The 23,702-nt window shown below is 38.2% G+C and overlaps 1 protein-coding gene across 3 annotated transcripts in view; it reads left to right on the top strand.

Annotated features, from left to right (window-relative positions):
* Positions 1–354: 354 nt before the first annotated feature.
* SULF1 (sulfatase 1) overlaps positions 355–23,702 on the top strand; it is a 224,025-nt gene continuing 200,677 nt past the window's right edge. For 2 of the 3 annotated variants that reach the window (XM_049853529.1, XM_049853533.1), the window contains exon 1: positions 355–657. The gene's annotated coding sequence lies outside the window, so the exon portion shown is untranslated. Of the gene's footprint in view, positions 658–2,626; positions 2,808–23,702 lie in introns of all 3 variants that reach the window. The other variant, XM_049853531.1, reaches the window with a different exon arrangement.

Genomic DNA, 23,702 nt, shown 5'->3' with positions numbered 1-23,702 from the left:
TGTAATCAAAGGAAGGTGGGAGTTTAGAGTTCAAAATGTAGATGTCACATTTCAATGCAAACGACTCCTACATTAACACTTTATCAGTATGTCAAGATGAATCTTTTTATCTCCTACGGGGGTTGGGGGGAGGGGGAGTGCCTCGCTAAGATTGTTAGTGTTTTGTGCTGAGCCTCCCGGCATCCTACTGAAGGTCCCATTCGTCCCCGCGGAGCACGGGAGTTGTGAAAAGTAACGCACAACTGGCCACCAGAATATTCATTCCCTCCACCTTCTGGTTAGCACCTCCCACTTCTCCTCTTTTTATAGCAGCCCTTTCTCTCTGCAAATCTCAGGTTACTTGGCTGGGAGTTCTCAGACCTCTAGTTTCTGTCCTGCCCTCAGCCTCCAATCCTTAAGAGACACCCAGCTCCAGCAATTGGATTGGGCAGCCTGTCTTGACACACCACTGTGCTGAGTGCTTGAGGACGTGTTTCAACAGATGGTTGGGGTTAGTGTGTGTCATCACGTTGGAGTGGGGATTAAGAGAAGGAAGGCTGCCTCGCCTGAGCTGTGTGGTCTTCTCCAAGTGAGAGTTGCAGGCAATAGAACTACTTTGCTTTGGAAAGAAGAGGAGGAATTCATTTTCTGCAGCCACAAGGAAAGCAGTTTTTTCAGGTAAAGTATTGAATGCTTTTCTCTCCCCCTTTCTCTTTTTCACATACTTTTGAATGGAACGCTAGCCCAGCACACTTGTCAAAGCCAGTTGTTGCTGTCCTATCAATGCTGCTATTGTACCGCTGACAGATAGCAGTGAACGTAGCTTGATGCTTGGCTGTCTTTAGGGAACTAACACCCCTCATGCCTTGCTTTTGAAGGTGTAACTAAGAAAATACCTTTTGGAGCAGGGTCTGTGCCCTTTAATATCCCTGCTACCTACTCAAAACAGGGGCTGTAAGTTGCTGGTCAAGAATGCATATGGCCAAGAAAGCATTTATTTCAGCTTTCAAAATCAGAATTCACTTTCAAACTGTTGCATTCTACTCCCTGGTTTATAAAGATTCGCATGTAAGAGTCTATTACTGCGTTGCTGGCAGAGATGGAAATGCGTTCTTATCTGATGTTTGCAAATGTAGATTATGTCTGATCTGTGGCGGAGCAAAGGGCTTTGAAAATGTTCTGGAGTGGATCCTGAAGTTTGGAAACTCCTCACAAGAATGGGCTACCCTCTGAGCAGACTGGGAGTAGATAGATCGGCTTTAAAACAAAAATGCTTGGAGCTAGAAGAAAAGCAGGAAAAGAGGAAGTAGGAAAATGCTCTTCCACATTGCAGCTGCAGGGGGAGCAGATGGAGGGGATTCATTGCAGATCTGTTTGTGAAAGTTTTACGAGTCATTGAAAACTAAAGTAGCATCTTTGTAATGGATCGTTAAAGCCACTACATTTATAGGGTTTAAACAGGCGGTCCGAAGTGTTAATTAAATGTAAATAGATTTTCAGGCTTGGTTATAAACAACAACAAAAAGAGGGTTTTAATTACAAATTAGTCATTGGAAATTAATGGTCATCCCGTGCCTAAGCAACAGAAAAATGAGTTGTCGTCAGATATGTGCATAACCATTAACTTAACCACTCTGCCACAGCTCCCACAGTTCAATATTAAATTAAACTGGATATAACAATGAGGTTTATATATTATGTCTGATTTGTGTTATAAAACAGGCTTTTCAAATTGATGCCATATTTTTACACAGATCAAAACAGTAAGAATTTCATTATTCAGATTTTCCATCAAGCTAGGTGAGTCACAGAGTTACTTCCTTTGCCATTCTAACAGACTTGTGATCCCGCAGCGGTGTTCATATAATTGTGGTGCTCAAGAATCCTTGGTCTTACAGGACTTGCACATTTGGTAGAGAAACACAACACTGCCCTTGCCCTTGGCAGGTGAGAGATTCTACAAATAAAACTGTATCTACGTTCTGAGATAGGATCTGTTAGTAGGTTGAATACCAGGATTTCTGGCTAGTTAGTGCTTGGTAATTTTAGTATTCAACTTCATGAAGATGCCTATAAAATTATGTTTCAAGTTCTATTATATACGTTTTGCAATTTATTTTTTTAAATCCTCTTTGTAAAAAGTTAAGATTAAAACAATTTGCTGGTGTGACGTTTAGTTATTATTCAGAATGTTCTCTGGTTATAGTCTCAGAAATCTTCATTGAGAAAATACCCCCATTAATACCCAAGCAGTTATACCAACTGAGTATTATCTGATTCTTAATATTACATAACCCAAATAGGACTAGGTTCATAAGCAGAAGACTTTTGGAATTCCAGTTATTCCACTTGGGCTTTACAATGGAACTGGAGTTTAGAGAAAAAAAAAAAAAAGCAGAAAGACAAACTAATATCTCATGTTGTATCAGGACTAGAATTGCATGTACAGCAGGGAGCGAGCGGGGCTGGTTCTTTACTGCCAATGCCATTTTTCACAACTGAAGAAATACTTCAGGAGAAAGTAAAATTCCTTCTCACAAATCGGATTTTCTTCCATGAGAGGTGAGGTGGCCTGATGGCATTCTAACAAAGACAAGGTGCTGTTGAGCAACACAAGTCCCACAAACGTATGGTGCTAACGTTACAGGCTGATCCAAGGCTGCCTACGCAGGACTTGGACGACATGGGAGAATTCCACAGACAGAGGGACACAGAGAATCAGTGATAGGCCGAATGGAAAGAAGAAAGGAAGTGCCGAGGAATAATAAATTCACACTTGGAAAAGGCAAAGTTGTTGCCTCCCCCGCCGCCCAAGGCCCTCGGCAAAGGTAAGTTAATCCGAAGCTCCTGAGTGAACCAAAGGGCCTATTCAAAGACAGTGCCCATGGGGCAATCCCCAATTCTTGTCAAAATGTAAACCTACCGTTCCAGATGGTAAACATCCAGAGACGTATTTATGGTGACTTCTACATACCTCCGTTTGACATTTGGTTTCTTCCTGACAGCACTTGTGCTGGTCACACACATGAAGTTCCCATCAATACTCTAACAGCTGGGAAAGTCTTTGAGCACAGGGGCTATCCCTCCCTGTCAAGTTAAAAATAATTGTGTGTGGGCCGGGGCGGGGTGGTGAGGGGGGCTGTGGATTTAGAGCGTCTTAGTTTGCACTGTTGCTGCATCCCCTGCGAAGTAGTCATCCATTAAGGTGACGAAACTTGGAGGCTTTTGGGGGCAAAAAGCAATCCGAAAGCTTGATTCATGAAAATCACAATATTCCTGCTGTTGATGGAGTAGAATACTAAAATACACCAAGCCGGGTATTCATTATTTGTTCACTGAACTTGTGGTGCGTAATGAGGAGGGACCTTCAGCAAGGGTCCTGCCCTGTTTTCTTCAAAGGAAATTTGTGTGACTCCAGACAGATTGTCCTGGCCATTTCCATTACAATAGCAGAGACAAGTGGCAAATGTGCCTAAAGCTGAGGACATTTGCCATTTGCTTCCTTAACTATATATCCATATAGGAATGGGTAGGGGTTAGTTCTTCCGTGTTTGGGCTTTGAAATGGGTTCAGCCTTTACAAATCCGTAAAGCGGAATTTCTGATACTGAGTTATTGTGTTAAGATTTCCTCAACCATTGCCATGTGAGTGACACAGCCAATGGGTTAGGTCGGGATAGCTGGTTCTTTTTTCCCTGTGCAGTATTTTTGTGGGGGGAGGATGGAGTAAATATAAGATTTAAATTTTTAAGGAGCTGATGGGAAACCCTGATAGTGTAGTGGTTAAGAGCTACAGCTGCTAACCATAAGGTTGGCTGTTCAAATCCACCAGGTGCTCCTTGGAAACTCTATGGGGCAGTTCTGCTCTGTGCTTAGAGGTTTGCTATCAGTCCAACTCGATGGCAGTAAGTTTTGTCTTTGTGATACTGAATAGATTATAATTTTTAACATCTTTATGGACTTTGGGGGAAAAGAGGATCGTGAGTGAAATTAATTCTGTGGTCATATGGTAAATTCACCTTCACTGTAGGTTAGATCAGAAACCTTGGTGGTGTAGTGGTTAAGTGCTATGGCTGTGAACCAAAAGGTTGGCAGTTGGGATCTGCCAGGTGCTCCTTGGAAACTCTACGGGGCAGTTCTATTCTGTCCTATAGGGTCACTATGAGCCGGAATCAACTCGACCGCACTGGGTTTGGTTTTTGGTTTGATAGGTTAGATCCATGGAGGGGAGTGGGGAGATAATTGAAAGAAAATATTTTATGTCAAAGACTTGTTCTAAAACATATTTCCTACTTAAAATAGTCTCAATTCTATCTCAATATGCTGGGGACTAAGCTAATTAGCCCACTGGTCTTTCTTCTCTCTAATATCCCCCTTCTCCTACATAGCCAATCTGTCATCAAATTCTGTCATTCCTTCTTCTACAATGTCTCCCACATCTGGCCCACAGCTACTTCTCCAGTGCAGTGACTGTCTCACACTTGGGTCATTACTACAGCCTGCTAACTAGTCCACATGCCTCGTTTCTCTCTCCTGTCCACCACTTCCAGATTGAGCTTCCAACAACACTCTTTCCATCAAAGTATTTCATTGCTGAGAACTAAGGAATAGACCCTCATTGCCCATGGGGTGAAGTTCCAACTTCTCAGTCTGACTTGTTGGACTACTGTTATTTGGCCCCAACTTACCTTTTCCACTAAATCCTTACAACACAGAAGTCTACTCTTCCCTATAGCTCAAGTGGCCAGTTCAATGGGCCTGCCTCTGGGCCTCTTCTTCTGTACCTCATCTCTCTAGTTTCCTAGAGTATCTGTAAAATGAGAGTTAATGATCATATACAAAGTCCCTTCCAGTTCTACATCTACAAACCTGGGTGTATCATTCTCATCACATCTATATTCTCATTCTTCAAAGTTTCAGCTTAAGTTCCACCTCCTTCATGAAGCCTCCCCTGCCCACCACATCTCCTGGTGATGTTTTCCTTCCCTTGGCTCTGACCGTTATCAATAGATGGCACATGGTTCAATTGCCAAATGTTTTGTCCCGCCTTCTATTTTGCCTTTTATCCCTTGACTCCTCAGGTAGGGTGAAGTCCTATAAGACAAGAATTGGCCTGGTCTACTTTTGTGCCCCCTGCCCTCGGAAGGCCTAATAAATGCGTGACTAAATCACCTGGACATTTGAACATACAAGACACTTTTCTGAAGTCATTAACCAGTTCTAGTAACCTTTCCATCCATGAGAAAAGAGGAAAAAAAAGATTAAACTCAATTTTTAGTTTTAATTTTAGTTTTAATTTAGGGGAACCTTAGGAAAAATGACAAATGGAATGTGAAATTTTTGCCCAAAATTAAGTTTGAGTGTTACATGAAAAATCCTATCTAATTTCACTTTCTGTAACTATGATAGGAATTGCATCTATTAGTTGTTCCCTATCATATAAAATTTCAATTGATTTGGAAAGCAGGAGAGCAGAGTCTTTGGATTCTAATCCAGGCACTTCCTCTTTCTGGTTACTTGGACAAGCGATTTAACTGTTCCAAGTTTCAGCTCCCTCCCCTGGAAACTACAGATAGAATAGCTGAGTGCATGTCCAATATTGAATGGTCAATAAATGGGAGAGAGAGCAGATTGGTAGGTATATAGAAAATACAGATCTAGGATGGATGGATGTGTTCTCAGTTATGTCAAACGTTACTTCTGTTTATGATGTATCTTTAGCCCTTTATCTGCCACCAAAGATGGTGGGGTGGGAGAAGTAGAGAGAAAGAGGAAGAGAGAATAAGAGAATGAACTGCTTTGGGCATTTAGGGATTTGGAGCAACTGAGTTAATGGGTCTGTAGGGACAATGGTGACAGTTAAGCACACATTGCAGGGAGGAGCCGAGTCCTGGTCCTTCATTAAAGGTTAATGAAGAGCAGGCGCAGGCCCTAGTGCTATGCAGGAACAAAGCGTCTGATCAGTGGACCCGCAGCAGGGAATTGAATTTGCCAAAGGGTCACATGCTCCTCTTCCTTCCGCTAGGCACACTAGAAAGAAAAAATAACGTGGCAAAACATTGAGAACAATCAGGTCAAGCTTCCAGAAATTATTGGTAAAGCCTGATTCCTTCTAGACAAAACAAGGGCCTGGTCTTGGCCATCCTTCACCTTCAAACCAAATTTAGCAAAAAGCTGAAAACAATCAGCTTGAGCTCTTGCCTGGTCCCGTACTCCGCACCCACCATCAAACTTTGAACTTTCAGTTTATGCCCTTCCCCTGAAGGGTAGCTAACTGAGAAACTGTCTAACAAAGCCCTGAGAGCCACTTAGAAAATATGTCCTTGGACACTGGTCATTCAGTTCCAGTTTTTAGAACCTTGAGATGGATCACAAGATATTTTATCCAACCCTGATCATCTGATCTGCACCTGCCCCAGGCCAGGCACAGGACAGAAGCTGGAACTGCCTCTAGGATGAGACCAAAGCCAATGTTTCTGGAAACTCCCTCTTCCCAGCAAACATGTTTATAGAACTTTCAAAGAGAACCATTAAAGTTATGCTGCTTGACCTCATCTTCAGCTGTAGCAGCTAAGCTCACCCTTTTGGTCCTCAAAATATATGTTCCATGTATTACTGTGTATTCACCCTTCGTCAATTAAGAAAATAAAAATAAAAAAGCTCTCCACTTTACCTTCAAAAGTAAAATCTTAGGTGCCTTTTTGCTACACTGGTACAGATCAGTAGGAAGCAATTTCTATATTTTCTAAAATAAGAATCTAAGGGACTTGAGCATGCCATTGCTTAACTGTAGTGGGTAAGGTCGAGAAGATGAAGAGAGACGCCATGTTTCTGGATGAAAAGTCTTAACTGTAAAGAGTAAATTCTCCGAAAATTAGTCTACAATTTTCATGGGATATTAATCAAATTCTAACAGAAGGCTGATGTGGGAATGGAATATGGGACTGCCAAAATTCCACATGGATCCTGTTGACCATAAAATAAAAGTTTCTAAAGTTCATCTGGAAAATAAACTCATGAACAAGCCTAGACATTTTTGTAAAAGAAGAGCAAGTAGTAAGATAGGGACTTGTCTAATCACATATTCAAGCACATTAGAAAAGGACAATAATTAAAATTTCTGCTCTGAAACAGTTGGTTCTGGTGTAGATTTCTATCTATCTTCATGTGTTTTTGCTTTTCCAAATCTTGAGTAGAACTACAGATTGCTGTTGCTAGGTACTAATTCTGTTGCTATAATTAATTGAGACCCTGAACTAGTTAGTGTTTTTTAAAAAAAATTTATTGTGGTAAAATATATATGACAAAAAGTGCTAATTTAGCCATTTTTAAGTGTACCATTCAGTGACAGTTACATTCACCATGTTATGCATTCATCACCGCTGTCCATTTCCAAATGTTTTTCATTACCCCAAACAGAAACAATCCCTTAAGCAATACTCTCCATTCCTCCCTCCCCCAGCCCCTGCTAACCACTAATAAACTTTGGTCTCCATGCATTTGCCTATTCTAGATATTTCACACAAGCGGGATCATGCAATATTCATTTTTTCTGACTGACTTATTTCACTCAGCATAATGTTTTTAACATTTATCAGTACTTCCTTTTTCTTTATAGCTGAATAGCATCCCACTGTATGGATATACCGGGCTTTGTTTATCCATCCATTTATTGTTAAACACTTGAATTTCCACCTTTTGGCTGTCGTGATTGCTGTTGCAATGAACATTGGTGTACAAGTGACTGTTTGAGTCCCTGTTTTCAGCTTTTTGGGTATATGCCTAGAAGTAAATTGCTGGGCCTTATAGTAATTCAATATTTAACTATTTGAGGAACTGCTGCACTGTTTTCTACAGCAGATGCGCCATTTTACATTTCCACCAGCATTGAATGAGGGCTCCAATTTCTTTGTATGCTCTGATATTTTTATGATTCACTATCCTAGTGGGTAGGAAGTGATATTTTATTATTTTTTTGATTTGCATTTCCCTAAAGACAAATGATTTTGAGCATCTTTTCATGTGCTTATTGGCCATTTGTGTATCTTCATTAGAGATCTAAGTCTTTTGTCCATTTTTTAGGTTGAGTTGTTTGTCTTTTGTTGTTGAGTTGTAGGGGTTCTTTATATATCCTGGATATTAAAGCCTTATCAGATATGAGTCCCAAATATTTTCTCCATTTTGTAGATTGTCTCTTCATTTTGTTGATAGAGTCCTTGAGTGCACAAGAAAATTTAATTTTGATAAAGTGCAATTAATCTCTTTTGTCTTTCGTTGCTTGTGCCTTTGGTGTCATATCCTAAATTAGTGTTTTATTACTTAGTCCTTTGACTTTTTTTTTGTCTGCAGAATAGAGCTGTTACTGGAATACATAGAATACATGTTTCACAGACTACAAAAAAACTCGAACCCATTGCCGTCGAGTCGATTCCGACTCATAGCGACCCTATAGGACAGAGCAGAACTGCCTCATAGAGTACCCAAGGAGCGCCTGGTGGATTCAAACTGCCAACCTTTTGGTTAGCAGCTGTAGCACTTAACCACTACGCCACCAGGGTTTCCAAGTTAGTATAAGGGACTGAAGAATATCCTCCTATATTCCCTTGTTGGTGAGGAAATAGAAAGAGGTGCAAGTATTATCCAGTCTAAGAGTCTTCCCATTATTCTGAGCCATAATAGCACATTTTTCATAACCAAAGAGGAAATCTGAATTACAGAGAGTTAAGTGTGTTGTCCAATTTTTTCCCTAAATTCTGTTTTGTTGTTGATATACACAGCAAAACATGCACAATTCAACAGCTTCTACCACGTACAATTTAGTGGCATTGATTTACATTCTTCAAGCTGTACAAGCACTCTCACCCTCCTTTTTTGAGTTGTTCCTCCCTTGTTAATATAAACTCACTGCCCCCTAAGGTTCCTATCTAATCTTTCAAGCTCCTCTTATCAATTAGATCCCATATAAATAGTTCTTAAAAGGGCATAATGCTCAAGACAGACATTTTTTACTAGTTAAGGTAAACTATTGTTCGATTTTAAGATGACTTCAGAGGATATTTTTGGTTTAAAGCTTATCTCAGGGCAATAGGTTCAGGGGTTCATCTAGCCTCCATGGCTCCATAAAGTCTGCAGTCCACAAGAGTATTAAGTCCTGTTCTGCATTTTTTACCCTTGTGATTAAGATTTTTCTATGGAATCTTTGATCAAAATGTTCAGTAATGGTAGCTGGGCACCATTTAGTTCTTCTGGTCTCATGGCTAAGTAGGCAGTTGTTCGTGGAGGCAATTAACCACACGTTCCATAACCTTCTCCTATGCCTGACTCCTTCTTTCTCTGTTACTCCAGGTGAATAAGAGAGACCAATTGTAGTGCCTTGAATCGCCGCTTGCAAGCTTGCAAGGCACTACGCAATGACCTAGAAGTTAGAACAGGAGCACTGAACATGTTATTAGGCCAATTAACTGGGCTGTGCCATGAAACCATGACTCTAAACCTCTAAACCAAGGAACCAAATTACATGAGGTGTTTGGTTGTACATAAGCAGCCTCAACAGCTACTTTTTTGGTCATTGTTGTAAATATATCTATCGCGCAACTTTTGCTAATTCAACTTTTTACAGGTGTGCAACTTATTGATAGCAATTACAATAATCGGCTGTGCAACCCTACCCTTAATCAGTGCGATTTTTCCTTCACCATTATTTTCCCCTTTTCACCTCCCTCCTGCTCCTGGTAACCACTAATAAACTTTAGTCTCTGTACATTTGTCTTTTCTTGTCTTTTTACATAAGAAAGGTCATACAATATTTGTCCTTTTGTGATTGGCTTATTTCACTCAGCAAAATGTCTTAAAGCTCCATCCATACTGTAGCATGTATCTAGACTTCATTTCTCCTACTGGCTGAATGATATTCAATTGTATATGTGTACCACATTTTGTTTATCCGTTCATCTGCTGATGGGCTTTTAGGTTGTTTCCACCTTTTGGCTATAGTGAATAGTGCTTCAAGAACATTGGTGTACAAGTCTCTTTTTTGAGTCTCTATTTTCAAGTCTTTTAGGTATATACTTAGGATTGGAATTGCTGGGTCATATGGTAGTTCCAAGGGAATCGACTCGACAGCACTGGGTTTTGGGTTTTATGGTAGTTCAATTTGTAGTTTTTTAAGGAACTGTCGCACTGTTTCCCACAATGGCCATACCACTTTGCTTTTTCACCAGTGGATAAGGATTCCAATTTCCCCACATCCTTGCCGACATTTGTTCTTTTCTTTTTTTTTTTATTAATCATAGCCATCCTAGTGGGAGTGGAATGGTATCTCATTGTGGTTTGGGTTTGCATCTCTCTGATGGCTAATGACATTGAGCATCTTTCTTGTGTCTGATGGCCAGTTGAATGTCCTCTTTAGTGAAATGTCTATTCAAGTCCTTTGTCCATTTTATGGTTGGGTTATTTGTCTGTTTACGTTGTTGAAGTTTTATATATATTCTGGTTATCAGATATATGGTTTCCGAAGATATTTCCCCAGTCAGTAGTTTGTCTTTTCACTTTTTTGGTCAAGCCTTTTGATGAACAATTTTTAAAACCTTTTATGAAGTCCCATTTATTTTGTCTTTTGCTATTTTGTACTTTTTTTTATTAGATAAACCATTGTTAAAAGCTAGGAACAACAGTGTTGCCCATGCATTTACTCTAAGAATTTTATGGTTTTTGTTTAAACCATTTTGAATTTGCTTTACGTATGGTGTGAGGCATGAGTCCTGTTTCATTTTTCTGAATGTGGAAATTCAGTTTTTCCAACACCATTTACTGAAGAGATTCTTCTTTCCCCATTACATGGACTTAACACCCTTGTCAAAAATCAGTTGACCGTAGATGTGTGAGTTTATTTCTGGACTCTCAGTTCTATTCCATTGGTCTATGTGTCTGTTGTTGTACCGGTACCAGGGTGTTTTGATTACTGTAGCTGTACAGTATAGTTTAAAATCAGGAAGTGTGAGTCCTACTTTGTTCTTCTGTTTCAACATTGCTGTAGCTATTCAGGGTCTCTCGCCATTCCTTATAAAGTTGAGGATTGGCTTTTCTATTTCTGTGAAGAAGATTGTTGCAATTTTGATCAATATTGCATTGAATCTATAGATTGCTTTTGTAATGTTGGCGTCTTAACAATATTAAGTCTTCCAATCCATGAGCATGAAACATCTTTCCATTTATTTAAGTGTTCTTTAATCTCTTTCAGTGGTGTTTTAGTTTTCATTGTATAAGTCCTTCACATCCTGGTTGGGTTTATTTCTAGGTATTTTATTCTCTTAGATCCTGTTTTAAATGGAGTTGTTTCCCTAATTCTTCTTTCAGATTTCTCATTGCTAGTGTATAGAAATTCAACTGATTTTTATTTGTTGACCTTGTATCCTGAAACTTTGCTAAATTCCTCTATTAGCTCTAGAAGTTTTCTTGTAGGCTCTTTGGGATTTTTCTATATATAGGATCATATCGTCCACAAATAGAAATAATTTTACTTCTTTTCCAATCTTTATACCTTTTATTTCTTTTTCTTGTCTTATTTCTCTGGCTAAGACTTCTAATACAGTATTGAACAGAAGTAATGAGAGCGGGCACCCTTGTCTTGTTCCCAGTTTCCAGAGGAAAGCTCCCGGTCTTTCTCCTTTAAGTATAATGTTGGCTGTTGGTTTTTCATGTATGCCCTGAATCTTACTGAGGAATTTCCCCTCTAGTCCCAATTTTCCTTAGGGTTTTCATCAAGAAAGAGTGTTGGATTTTATCAAATGCCTTTTCCGCACCCATAGAGATGATCATGTGGCTCTTCTCCTTTGTCCTATTGATGTGGTATATTACATTGATTGATTTTCTAACGTTGAACCATCCCTGCATTCCTGGGATAAAGCCCGTTTAGTCACAGTGTATGACTCTTTTAATAGGTTGTTAGATTCTGTTTGCTAGTATTTTCTTGAAGATTTTTCCATCTATGTTCATAAGAGATACTGGTCTGTAGTTCCCTTTTTCTCATGGTGTCCTTGTCTGGTTATATCAGAGTTATATTGTAGAATGAATTAGGGAATATTCCTTCTCTATCTTCTGGAAGAGTTTAAACAATATTGGAGTCAGTTCTTCTCTAAACGTTTGAAGAATTTCCATTGAAGCCATTTGGTCCAGGGTTTTTTTGTTGTTGGGAGATTTTTTGATCACTGATTTCATCTCTTCACTTGTTATGGGTCTGCTGAAACTTTCTACTTCTTCTTGAGTCATTTTGGGTAAGTTGTGTATTTCTAAGAATTTGTCCATGTCATCTAGGTTATCTAGTTTGTTGCTGTATAGTTGGTCATAATATTCTGTCATAATTTTTTTTTTCTATTGTGTCAGTTGTAATATCCCCTCTTTCATTTCTTATTTTCATTACTTACATCTTTTCTCTTTTGTTGTTTGTCAGTCTAGCTGAAGGGCTGTCAATTTTATTGATATTTTCGAAGAATCAGCTTCTGGTTTTATTGATTCTCTCTATTGTTTTCAAATTTATTTATTTCTGCTGTGATCTTTGTTATTTCCTTTCTTCTGGTAGGTTTAGGCTTAGTTTGCTCTTCTCTTTCTAATTCCTGGAGCAGTCAAGTTAGGCTGTTGATTTGAGACCTTTCTTCTTTTTTCATGTAGGCATTTGTTGTTGTAAGTTTCCCTCTGAGTACTGCCTTTGTTGCATCCTGTAAGTTTTGGTATGTTATGCTTTTATTTTCATTTGACTCAAGAAATAAGTGATTTCTCTTTTGAGTTCTTCCTTGACCCATCGGTAGTTTAATAGTGTGTTGTGTAATTCCCATATGTTTGTGTATTTTTCAGTTTTTTTTTTTTCATTATTGTTTTCTAGCTTCACTCCATTGGGATCAGAGAAAATACTTTGTATGATTTCAATCTTTTTAAATTTATCAAGACTTGCTCTTTGATCTAACATGTGGCCTTTCCTGGAAAATGATCCGTGTGTACTGGGGTAGAATGTATATTGTGCTTTTGTTGGAGGGAGAGTTCTATATATATTTGTTAAGTCTAGTTGGTTTACAGTGTCATTCAGGTCCTCTGTTTTTCATTGTAGATTTTCTTTCTAGATGTTCCGTCCAACATTGAAAATAATGTTTGAAGCCTCCAACTATTGTAGTACTATCTATTTCTCCCTTAAATTCTATCAGTATTTGCTTTATATATTTATGTGCTGCAATATTGGATGAATATATTTATGATTGTTAAATCTTCTTGATTAATTGACCCTTTTATCACTATGTAATGTCCATCTTCATCTCTTCTAACAGATTTTGTCTTAAAGTCTAATTTGTCTGATATCAATATTCCCACCCCAACTCTCTTTTGGTTATTATTTATATGGAATATTTTCTTCCATCCTTTCACTTTCACCTTGGGTCTAAGTTGTGTCTCTTGTAAACACCATATAGTTGGATCATGTTTTTTATCCATTCTGCCACTCTCTGCCTTTTGTTTGGAGCATTTAGCCCATTTACATTTACTGTAATTACTGATAAGGAGTGACTTACTTGTGCAATTTTGCTATTTGTTTTTTTGTGTCTTAAGCCTTCTTTGTCTTTGTTGTTTACTATTGCTTATTTTTGTGTTTTGTTGCTTCACTGTAGTAAGCCATTTTGGTTCCCTTCTCCTTTTCTTTTGTGTAGGTTTTTTAGATATTTTCTTAGTAGTTGCCCTGCCTCGAATCTTACATTTAGCAGCTTGTATTTATAACATTCTAGCATAACTTGGTACCAACTTAAGTAGCATATAAGAAGTTCTCTATCTATACCATTCCTCTCCTCCCTTTTGTTGTTGTTATTACTAATTATGTCCTTGTATTTCATGTGCTCTATCACATAATGTTATCCTTGCTTTTTATATATTTGTTATTATGAAACAAGAGGAACAACGTCATTAAAATTATCAAGCACGAATACCTTATTACTAGTCCTTGTACTTGTCTATGCATTTCCCTTTACAGTCCAATGTTTTGATATGGTGTTATAACACATAGGCAACACCTGCTATATTTATTTAAAATAAAACTGAAGACTAGACTACTGCAAGGTCTTAGCTATCCTAGATTCATGGTGAGAAAAGATTAATTGAATTCAGAGTGAAGTTATTGATAAGTTAATTTAGAAGCATGCACTCTGGATATTATCTTCAAGCATATATTGCTAATATGGCTTAGCACCAAATCACCCTTCCATAATACAACATGTTCTTTGAATAGACTTCCTGCCAGTTTAAAGCCTCCCCCTTAACCTTCACCTGCCAATAATCAATCTTCCCCTGAATAGAATGTCTGCGTAAACAGATGTGCTTTGCTTTGCATCCAGAATTCTTGAAACTTCAGCTTTTCACTTTCATCTTGTGAGACGTTCATCCCTGAAAAGAGAGGCCCCTACAAATTATGTTCTCCCTTTTTTCCTCCTGAGAGTTTCATGCTGGTAAGAGCAGAGAAGGTGTTCTGAATAAAAGCACAGGATATGTAATATTTTTTATCTGAGACACCAAGAGGCTGCACACGTTATCACATTCTTTTTCTATATATGATATCTATATTCAGCAAAAAAGATTTGGAGGATATACTCAATATCAAACAGCTTAAATTTCTTACTTTTCAGCAGTTAAATTGATGCTGTGTAGGAATAGCCGTAACACCAAGAAAAAAAAAAAAAAAAAAACCCACGAACCCATTGCCTGCAAGTCGATTCTGACCATAACAACCCTATAGGACAGAGTAGAACTGCCCCATAGGGTTTCCAAGAAGTGACTGGTGGATTTTAACTGCTGACCTTTTGGTTAGCAGCCGAACTCCTAACCATTATGCTAGCAGGGTTTCCATAGCCATAATAGTGCCTTCTAAATAGAATTAGAACCAAAAGGATCAGGCATAAAACAGGTATTGTTATCTCCCTCAATTTTTCAATGTATTTATTCTTTATGTGTTTGAGAACTTCCTGTGTATATATTTCTGTCCTAGGTGCTGAGGGGAATATAAAATAATAGGTAAAGAAGAAATGAAGAAAGAAATGGGAAGAGGGAGAAGGGAGGATTGATAAAAGGAAAAGAAGAGAGAGAAAAAGGGAAAAGAGAGGGAAGAGAAGGAGGAGCGTCTGCTTTCCCAGAGCCTCTTTTTGGCGCTCTGCCATAGCATGTCATGTCATGGCTAAGTTAGGGCAGATCTAGAGTGTCCTGGCATGAGGTACAAAGACTGGGCTTTATAGTTAAACAGGAGCCTTGGGATGTTTAAGCAGTAGGTTTTCAGGAATGGGTAAAGAGAGGAGAGAGAAGGAAGACAATTGGGACAGTAACAAAACTCTAAATAAAAAGTAAAAAAAGGTGTTGCCTATTACCATTGATAACACTGAGAATGAAGAAAGGGTGAAGGTAAGAGACAGTGTGAAAAAAATAAATAACAGAATTTGATGACTGGTCGAAAAGAGGACAAAAGAGAGAAAAATGTCAAAGACAGCACCTAGGTATCATGCCCAGGGAATTGGGAAATGGTAGCACCGTCTATGGAATTGCATTTTGCAACATCTTAAATTTCCAAAGAGATAATGGTCTTCATGGAACAAATGTTCATCTGTTATCTGTAAATTGATAGACTACACTTGTGATGACTTTATAATGCAAACATGGGAAATATATGTGTATATATATGTAAATAAAAATGTTTAATAAAGTAATGTAAACAGGTAAAATCTGATTTTCTGCTTATTGATGGACATTAGAATACACAATTGTAATTATTTATAACTTATATTCCTCTTTAGATAAATAGGATCTTTTCTCAAGTTAAGAAAATGGTTGGTCAAGTAACAATTATTCAGTTTTTAAACTTGGCAAGTAATGAATTTTCAAGTCAGAACAACAAACTACCTTTTGAAAACACCTATAATTCTCCTCTTTCAGCTAAGAAAATGTTAGTGGAGAGGGACATAAAATTTAAAGAGAGTTTAGAGATGAAATATTTAAGTTGCTTCTGCTCATAAACCTTCTGAGTCTACTTTGGAGGGGATTAACAGCCTTTTGCAAACATATGAATGGCTTACTTTACAAACAATATGGACACCCGCTTCTTCACTCACTCCAAAGACAAATCATTGTTTTTTTTTTAAATTGGCCTTAACAAAGAGAAATTTATTTTTTCACAATCAAGGAGGCTACAAGTCCGAATTCAGGGTGCCAGCTTCAGGGGAAGTCTTTCTCTCTCTGTTGGCTCTGGTGGAAGGTCCTTGTCGTCAATCTTTCCCAGTAGACAAGCTTCTCAGCTCAGGAACCCTGAGTCCAAAGGACATGCTATTCTTCCTGGCTCTTATTTCTTGGTGGTATGAGGTCCCCATGTCTCTCTGCTACCTTCTTTTTTTTATATCTCAAAAGAGATTGGTTGAAGACACAACCTAATCTTGTAGATTGACTCTTACCTCATTAACATCATAGAGGTAGGATTTACAACACATCGGATAATCACATCAGGTGACAAAATAGTGGCCAATCACACAATACTAGGAATCATGGCCTAGCCAAGTTGACAGATATTTTGGGTGACACAATTTAATCCATAACACCTACCCATTCACTAGCTACAACGATCCTACACCCTACGCCATGCGTCCTCATTACCTACCCACTTACTATCTATTCCCTACTCCATGCCCACTCACTACCTACCTCTTGCCCTAAATATAATTACCAAAAGAATTGACATAATTGTAATAACTTGCTTTTCCCTACAGAAATGCTGAACATCTTTCTACTTAACCAAAATTTATTTTCTAACTCTCACTTAAATTCTAGTTTTTTCATCTTGTGTTAAGTTTTATCTTTTTTATAATTGCTGTTATTGGGAAATTTTTTCATTACATTTTCATTACTGTTATTGGGTTTACTGGAAAACAATTGATTTTTATATATTTTTTCTGTATGTGGCTGTCATTGTGAACTCTTTCTTCTAAGTTTTCCAAATGATTCTCATGCGCTCTTTGTCGAAATGTTTTCAGGGATATAAAGTTGTTTATTCATGGTGAGAAAAGTGATCGTTAATAGTGGTGAATAGAGCCCAAAGCAAAATTTGCCTTATATAACTCTACCCCTCTGCCCCACAGCCTTTTGGACATAACTTTTCTTTCTTTCTTTTTTTTTTTTTTTTAATTATTGTACTTTGAATGAAAGTCTACAGAACAAACTAGTTTCTCATTAAACAGTATCATATTGTCTTATGACACTCGTTACCAACTCCACGACATGTCAACATTCACCGTTTTTGATCTTGGATTCCCTATTACCAGCTTTCCTCTCCCCTCCTGCCTTCTAGTCCTTGCCCCCGGGCTGGTGTGCCCCTTTAGTCTCATTTTGTTTTATGAGCCTGTGTAATCTTTGGATGAAGGGTAAACTTCAGGAGTGACTTCATTACTGAACTAAAAGGGTGGCTGAGGGCCATAGTCTCAGGGTTCCTGCAGTCTCTGTCAGGCCAGTAAATCTGGTCTGTTTTTGTGAGTTAGAGTTTTGTACAGCATTTTTTCTCCAGCTCTGTCTGGGACCCTGTATTGTGATCCCTGTCAGTCAGTGGTGGTAGCTGGGCATCATCATCTAGCTGTGCTGGACTCAGTCTGCTGGAGTCTGTAGTAGTAGTAGACTAATCCTTCCCTTGTATCTTTGATTTTCTTCATTCTCTCTTGTTCTTGATGGGGTGAGACCAGTGGGGTATCATAGATGGCTGCTCACAAACTTTTAAGACCCCAGATGCTACTCAACAAAGTAGAATGTAGAACATTTTCTTTATTGAGCAAGATCCCCACAACCCTCAACCTATTAATTCAGTCTCTCAAGGAGTTTGGCCATGTTTATGGAGCTTCCATGACCTTGTCTTGGATAAATTGTGCTGGATTCCCCGGTATTGTGTACTGCAAAGACAAATCATTCTTCAGGGTAAGGTTTGGGAAATGATTCCCCATTTCCCAGCTTCTCTTTCTATTCTCTCTTGCTTTGCCCTTACCTTTTACATTATTTATTTATTTATGTATTCAGTCACACTTCATTTTAGGATCCCCTTCTTAGTGGTTCTAAATGGGAGAGCCATTCTTTAGTCACATCCTTCTACTAAACACATTAGACGGTTTTCAGGATTAGTATAATTTTCATTGAAGTAGAAGATTGTATTTGTATTTCAAACTGTTGCACTAGATGTTGGGGGCAGCATGATGGAAAGAATACAGAGCTTAAGTCAGCAAGATTTGGAATTAAAGTATAGTCCTGTTACTAGAAATTTGTGGGCCTAGCAGTGACTGGTAGAAACTTGACAACCTTTTAGTTCCTCAAAAGAGACTTGGGTTCTGTTCAAGTTTTTAATGAAGACTTTGACTTATTTTTTATTTTACCTAACTGAGTTTTCTGCAACATGTCCCCTGGTTCCTGTGTGAGAAATGCCAGTCTAAGTATCAGCACCTGTAATCTATTTCTCACTCAGGGTAGCCAGGCATGGGTGTCTGATTGGCATGAGCCAGTTTATATTTGGAAGCCATTAATGACTGGAGATGTAATTGGTAATTCTTGAGACACCCAGGGCAAATAACCAAGGAGAAAAGATATAATATACCAGCGCCAAAGTAAGGTCATTAGAATTCATCTGCAGCAAGCAAAAAAGTTGAGCTTAGCTGCCAAGCTTAACATCAGATCTCTTCATCTGGTACCCATGTAGATCAATGGGCTAATATACTTGTGTGGAGATTAGGATATGGATCATGAATGGATATTTCCAAACTTCCTAACCTCAGATAGTCTAAATTCAGATTTTAATTCAAGGAGTCTACATGTTTGGCTTCCAGATTTGTCTTCCAGGTACAAAGACTCCCTGAATTGGAAAAGCTTGACTCTTGTAAGAAAAGATAAGTGAAGCCAAGTGAAGAAAAAAGAATATTAATGTGGTCAAAACATATTCTCTCATACAGATCCACATTTTTGATTAGCCTTTTTGTTCCAAAAATAGCTATCTATTGATCATTCACGGTCAACCACTAAAGTAGTCTTAGAGTGGAATTGACGGTGTTCCTACAATTTCTTCTGGCACTGTCATGACCCTTTGAAAGTTTAGACTGCGTTGTTTCTGGTAAATCATATTTTATGCTGGGCAAATAATAAATTTAAATGTATATTCTATTTATCATTTCTTTGACAACTTTTCTAGACTAAGAGAAAACAAGTAAGCACATATTACTATCAATGGCATAAAATTTGCTGAATAGCAAACCTATTCCTAGGTATATATCCTAGAGAAATAAGAGCTGTGACAAGAATAGACACAAACACACCCATGTTCCTTGCAGCATTATTCACAATAGTAAAAAGATGGAAACAACCTAAAAATGCTCATCAGTGGATGAATGGATAAAAAATCTGTAGTGTGTACACACAACAGAATACTATACAATAATAAAGAAAAATGACAAATCTGTGAAGCATCTCACAACATGGATGAATCTGGAGGATGTTATGCTGAGTGAAATAAGTCAATCACAAAAGAACAAATATTGTATGAGGCCACTATTATAAATTTTTTTTTAATAAGTTTGCACACAAAAAGTAACACTCTTTGATGGTTACCAGGGATGGAAGGGAGATGGAGGGAAAACCACCAGATAGATAGTAGTCACATGTTAACTTTGGTGAAGGGAAAGGCAGTACACAATATGGGGGAAGTCAGAACACCATGACCAAGGCAAAGAAAGAGACTGAGAGGTACACAAGAATAAAATGTAACTACATATGTGTATGTTCAGTGCTACAACATATACAACCCTGCAACAATAGTAATAAACAATAATTTAAAGTATGTTGAATAGGTATGGGAGTGCATATATAGATGAAGTTGTGGATATTCTACATACATATTCATATATGCTTCATGTATAGCCATATACACAGTGGAGCACACAGGGAGCACAGTCAGGGAATCTTCTTAGTCATAACCAAACACTTTGTGGGACTGAGTTACTGAGCTTGAGGACTGGGGACCATAGCCTCAGGGAACATCTAGGTCAATTGGCATAACAGCTCAAAGAGTCAATTTTCTACATTCTACTTTGACGAGTAGCATCTAGGGTCTTTAAAGCTTGTGAGTGGCCATTTAAGATACAACTATTGGTATCCTTCCATCCGGAGCAAAGGACGGTGAAGAAAATCAAAGACTTAAGGAAGAAATCAGTACAAAGGACTAATGGCCCACACCAACTACAGCTTCCAGTAGCCTGAGACTAGAAGAACTAGATGATGCCTGGCTACCACTCCCAAATGCTATGACCAGGATCACAATAGAGTATCCCAGACAGAGTGAGAGAAAAATGTAGAACAAAATCCAGTTCATGAAAAAGACCAGACTTACTGGTCTGATAGAGACTGTAGGAACCTCTGAGACTGTGGCCCTTACTCACTCTTCTAACTTTGGATCTGAAGCCACCTTTCAGCCAAATAATAAATAGGCCTATAAAACAAAAAAACACCTGTGAGGAAAGTGGTTCTTAGAATAGTCAACTGTGTGAGAACAATAGGGCAACATTTACCCAAAAGCAAAGATGAGAAGGCAGAAAGGGGCAGGAAAACCAGATGAATGGAAATGGGGAACTCAAAGTGGAAATGGGGAGAGTGATGACACATTGTGGAGACTGCAACCAATGTCATGGAACACTGTATAAATTATTGAACGGGCAACTAATTTGCTCTGTAAATTTTCACCTAAGCCTGTTGCTGTTGAGTCAATTCCGACTCATAGCAGCCCTATAGGAGAGAATAGAGCTGTCTCATAGGGTTTCCAAGAAGCAGCTGGTGGATTCAAACTACTGACCTTTTGGTTAGCAGCCAAGCTCTTAACCACTGTGCCACCAGGGCCCCAACTTTTGCCTAAAGCACAATTAAAAAAAAATTCTGCTAAATGATAGCAGTAGTGTTATAGCTAAGAGAAAGAGCAGGATGGTACAATGGAAAAAAAGATTGGAAACTTGGATTCTAGAATTTGGCCTGGCTTTTTAATAAATGTGACTTTGAGCAAACTAGTTAACCTTCCTGGAGCACGTCAGCACCTCCTTGGCTTTATTTTACATTCCCCCTATCTAGACCATCACTATTAACCTTCTCCATTGACAAACCCTGCCAATCCTAAATAAATAAAGCATTCTCCTTGGAACTGAAAAGGGATGGGGAGGTGGGGGTTGTTCTAATCCTGTTCAGTATCACCGCATACCTCTAAATTGAGCTCAGTCCTTTATCTCTTTCTCACTCTCCACTCATCTTGCATAAAAAAAATTTTTTTTTTTTATACAACGTGAAAATTAAATTAGTCTTCCTTTAGCAACTGTGCCATGCCACCATGTCATTCCATTGCTCTAAAACTGGTATCGCCTAGTTTTCTATAGGATCCAATCTAAGTATTTTTCCATCTTTTAAAGACCTCCATAATCTTTTCCACTGTAACCATCTTATTTCCCCAGTACACTCGCTGCTCTTTAAGAAATTCTCCTGAATTTATATCACTTACTTCTGCTACCAAGCATTACCTCATATTGCTTTGTGACTAGGGCTGCCTTCCCATCCCAGTTCCGCATGTCCAAATCCCGCTCATCCTTGAAAAAGACTCAGGTCCCATTTACCTTCATGGAGCTTTCTTTTCCTGACTATGCCAACCATCAATAATTTACCTCTCATATGTGTTCCTTTATTACTTATAATCTTCTCATATAATTTGTATTTCTTGATTATGTACAATTTACATTTATTGCTATTTTTCATAATTTTTAATATTACTTCCTCTTTCCTATATTATTAGAAACTTTAAGGCAGAAGTCTAGTTTTAAATCTCTGCATCCATCACGCAAACTTGAAGATGGTATATCAAGCGCATAGTCTAGGCCTTCACTACATATTCACAATTAGAATGGTCAAGGACAACTGGGAATGGAAAATTACATTTTAGTCTTTGAAAAATTTTAGGAAATTAGTCAAAAGCAAATCCATAGCTATACTACACAATGTTTTGACAACGTGGAAGGCACTATCTCATCCAACAGTTCTCTGGCTCAAACATTTTTTCCATCTCCTGCACACATCACTCTTCAGGGCTGCATTTGCGCCAGTTGGATTCCATCCAGATACAGATTTGAAGAGACAATAGGCCACCTAGAATTCTCATTTTACTTGATTAGATGTGAAATTGTGTAGCTGAATGTCATTCACATGCCAGTTACACAGGAATCTATGTTATCAATTAATTTCTCTTGAGAGCTGGACTGAGCAGCTTGTGACAATCCTGTTTTTAAGGAACCTGTAAAATTGTGGCTAGACCAGAATTTTGAGGAAAGTGCCAGATATATAGATCTGCTTCATCTGAATAAATATATTCAATATCTGTTGCATAGCATAAAATAAAAACAAACAGTAAACAACGTATTTTTTTCTCTTTTTTTGGTAGTAGAATTTAACCGTAAAAAATCTTTGGGATTTACATTCTCGTTTGTAAGACAATTAGTAAGTGAGGTGAAAGGCTGTAAGTTAGAAGGAAGAGAAAATTATGTCACATTCTGCCAAGACTACTAGGTCTTATTTGCAGTTGCTTTCCTAAATAATTTAGAATTGGGGGTTGGATTTTTTAGGAAGGGCATGTAAGATATCATAAAAGCACAGACAGAGGTAGACCTTTGAGATCATCTAAGCAAAATCACTCATGTTACATGTGAGGAAACTGAGTCCTGCGAATGTTGAGAGTCCTGCCTAAAATCACAAAGCTCATTCTTAGCAGAGAGAGTTCTACAACTGAGGCTTCATCAGAAAGTGCAAGTCAGTGAAATTCCACCAGGACTAAAGTGAGTTTCTGTGTCAGTTTAACGTACATTAGGACCTAAGGAGAACGTGAAGGTATCAGCCCAGCTATTTTTTGACCACGGCCCTCTTGCTGAGTGCTATCGTGAATAATCAGGCACTGTAAAGAATGATTGCAACTGGAACACATACAAGAGAAGGCATTTATGGTTCAGATGTATTCTTTGTGGAAAATCCATTCTAACAGAAATAATCAAGCACAGTTATCATGGATGATCTGAAAGTATGTAGCTTTATTATGGAGAACCTCCTTTGCAAAGGCATTTTTTTAACCTATGCCAAAAAGAATACCTCCCAAATGTTGACGACAATAATAATCATCACTCCTTCAAAGCATTTTCACTTGAGTTATCTCACTGGAACTTGCAACGTTGGGTAAACAAAGCAGCAGATAATCCATTTCTACACGGCAGAAAACTCAATCTCAGAGAGGACAAGCCCCTAGCTTGAGTCTAAATGTATTCCATAGTCAGTGAATAAAAGAATCAGTTTTGGAATTCATGCTCTCTGTCTCCTTCTTCCTTCACTATTCCATGCTGCAAGTGATTTCAAATGTATCGTTTCTTCAGTATAAAGGAAACATACCCAATTGGAACTGAACCGTTGAACTGTCTCTCAGTAATGCTACCTCATTGAGAAATAAACGTTTAAAATACTTCTTCAGGTGCTGGAATTTCCCCAAGAGAATAATAAGAGCAATAATCTTAGTAGCTTAATAAATTACATGCATGTACCTACAATTATACATCTATATAATCTATGGTTAAAACTGATTTATTTGTAAAGAAAGCAAAATGAATAATTACTGGGTTATAAATGTATGCC

This window comes from Elephas maximus, chromosome 15 (genome assembly GCF_024166365.1).
Source record: "Elephas maximus indicus isolate mEleMax1 chromosome 15, mEleMax1 primary haplotype, whole genome shotgun sequence".
Lineage (NCBI taxonomy): Eukaryota > Metazoa > Chordata > Mammalia > Proboscidea > Elephantidae > Elephas > Elephas maximus.
The sequence above is the reverse complement of the archived record's forward strand: the minus strand, read 5'-3'. Positions and strand labels throughout refer to the sequence as shown.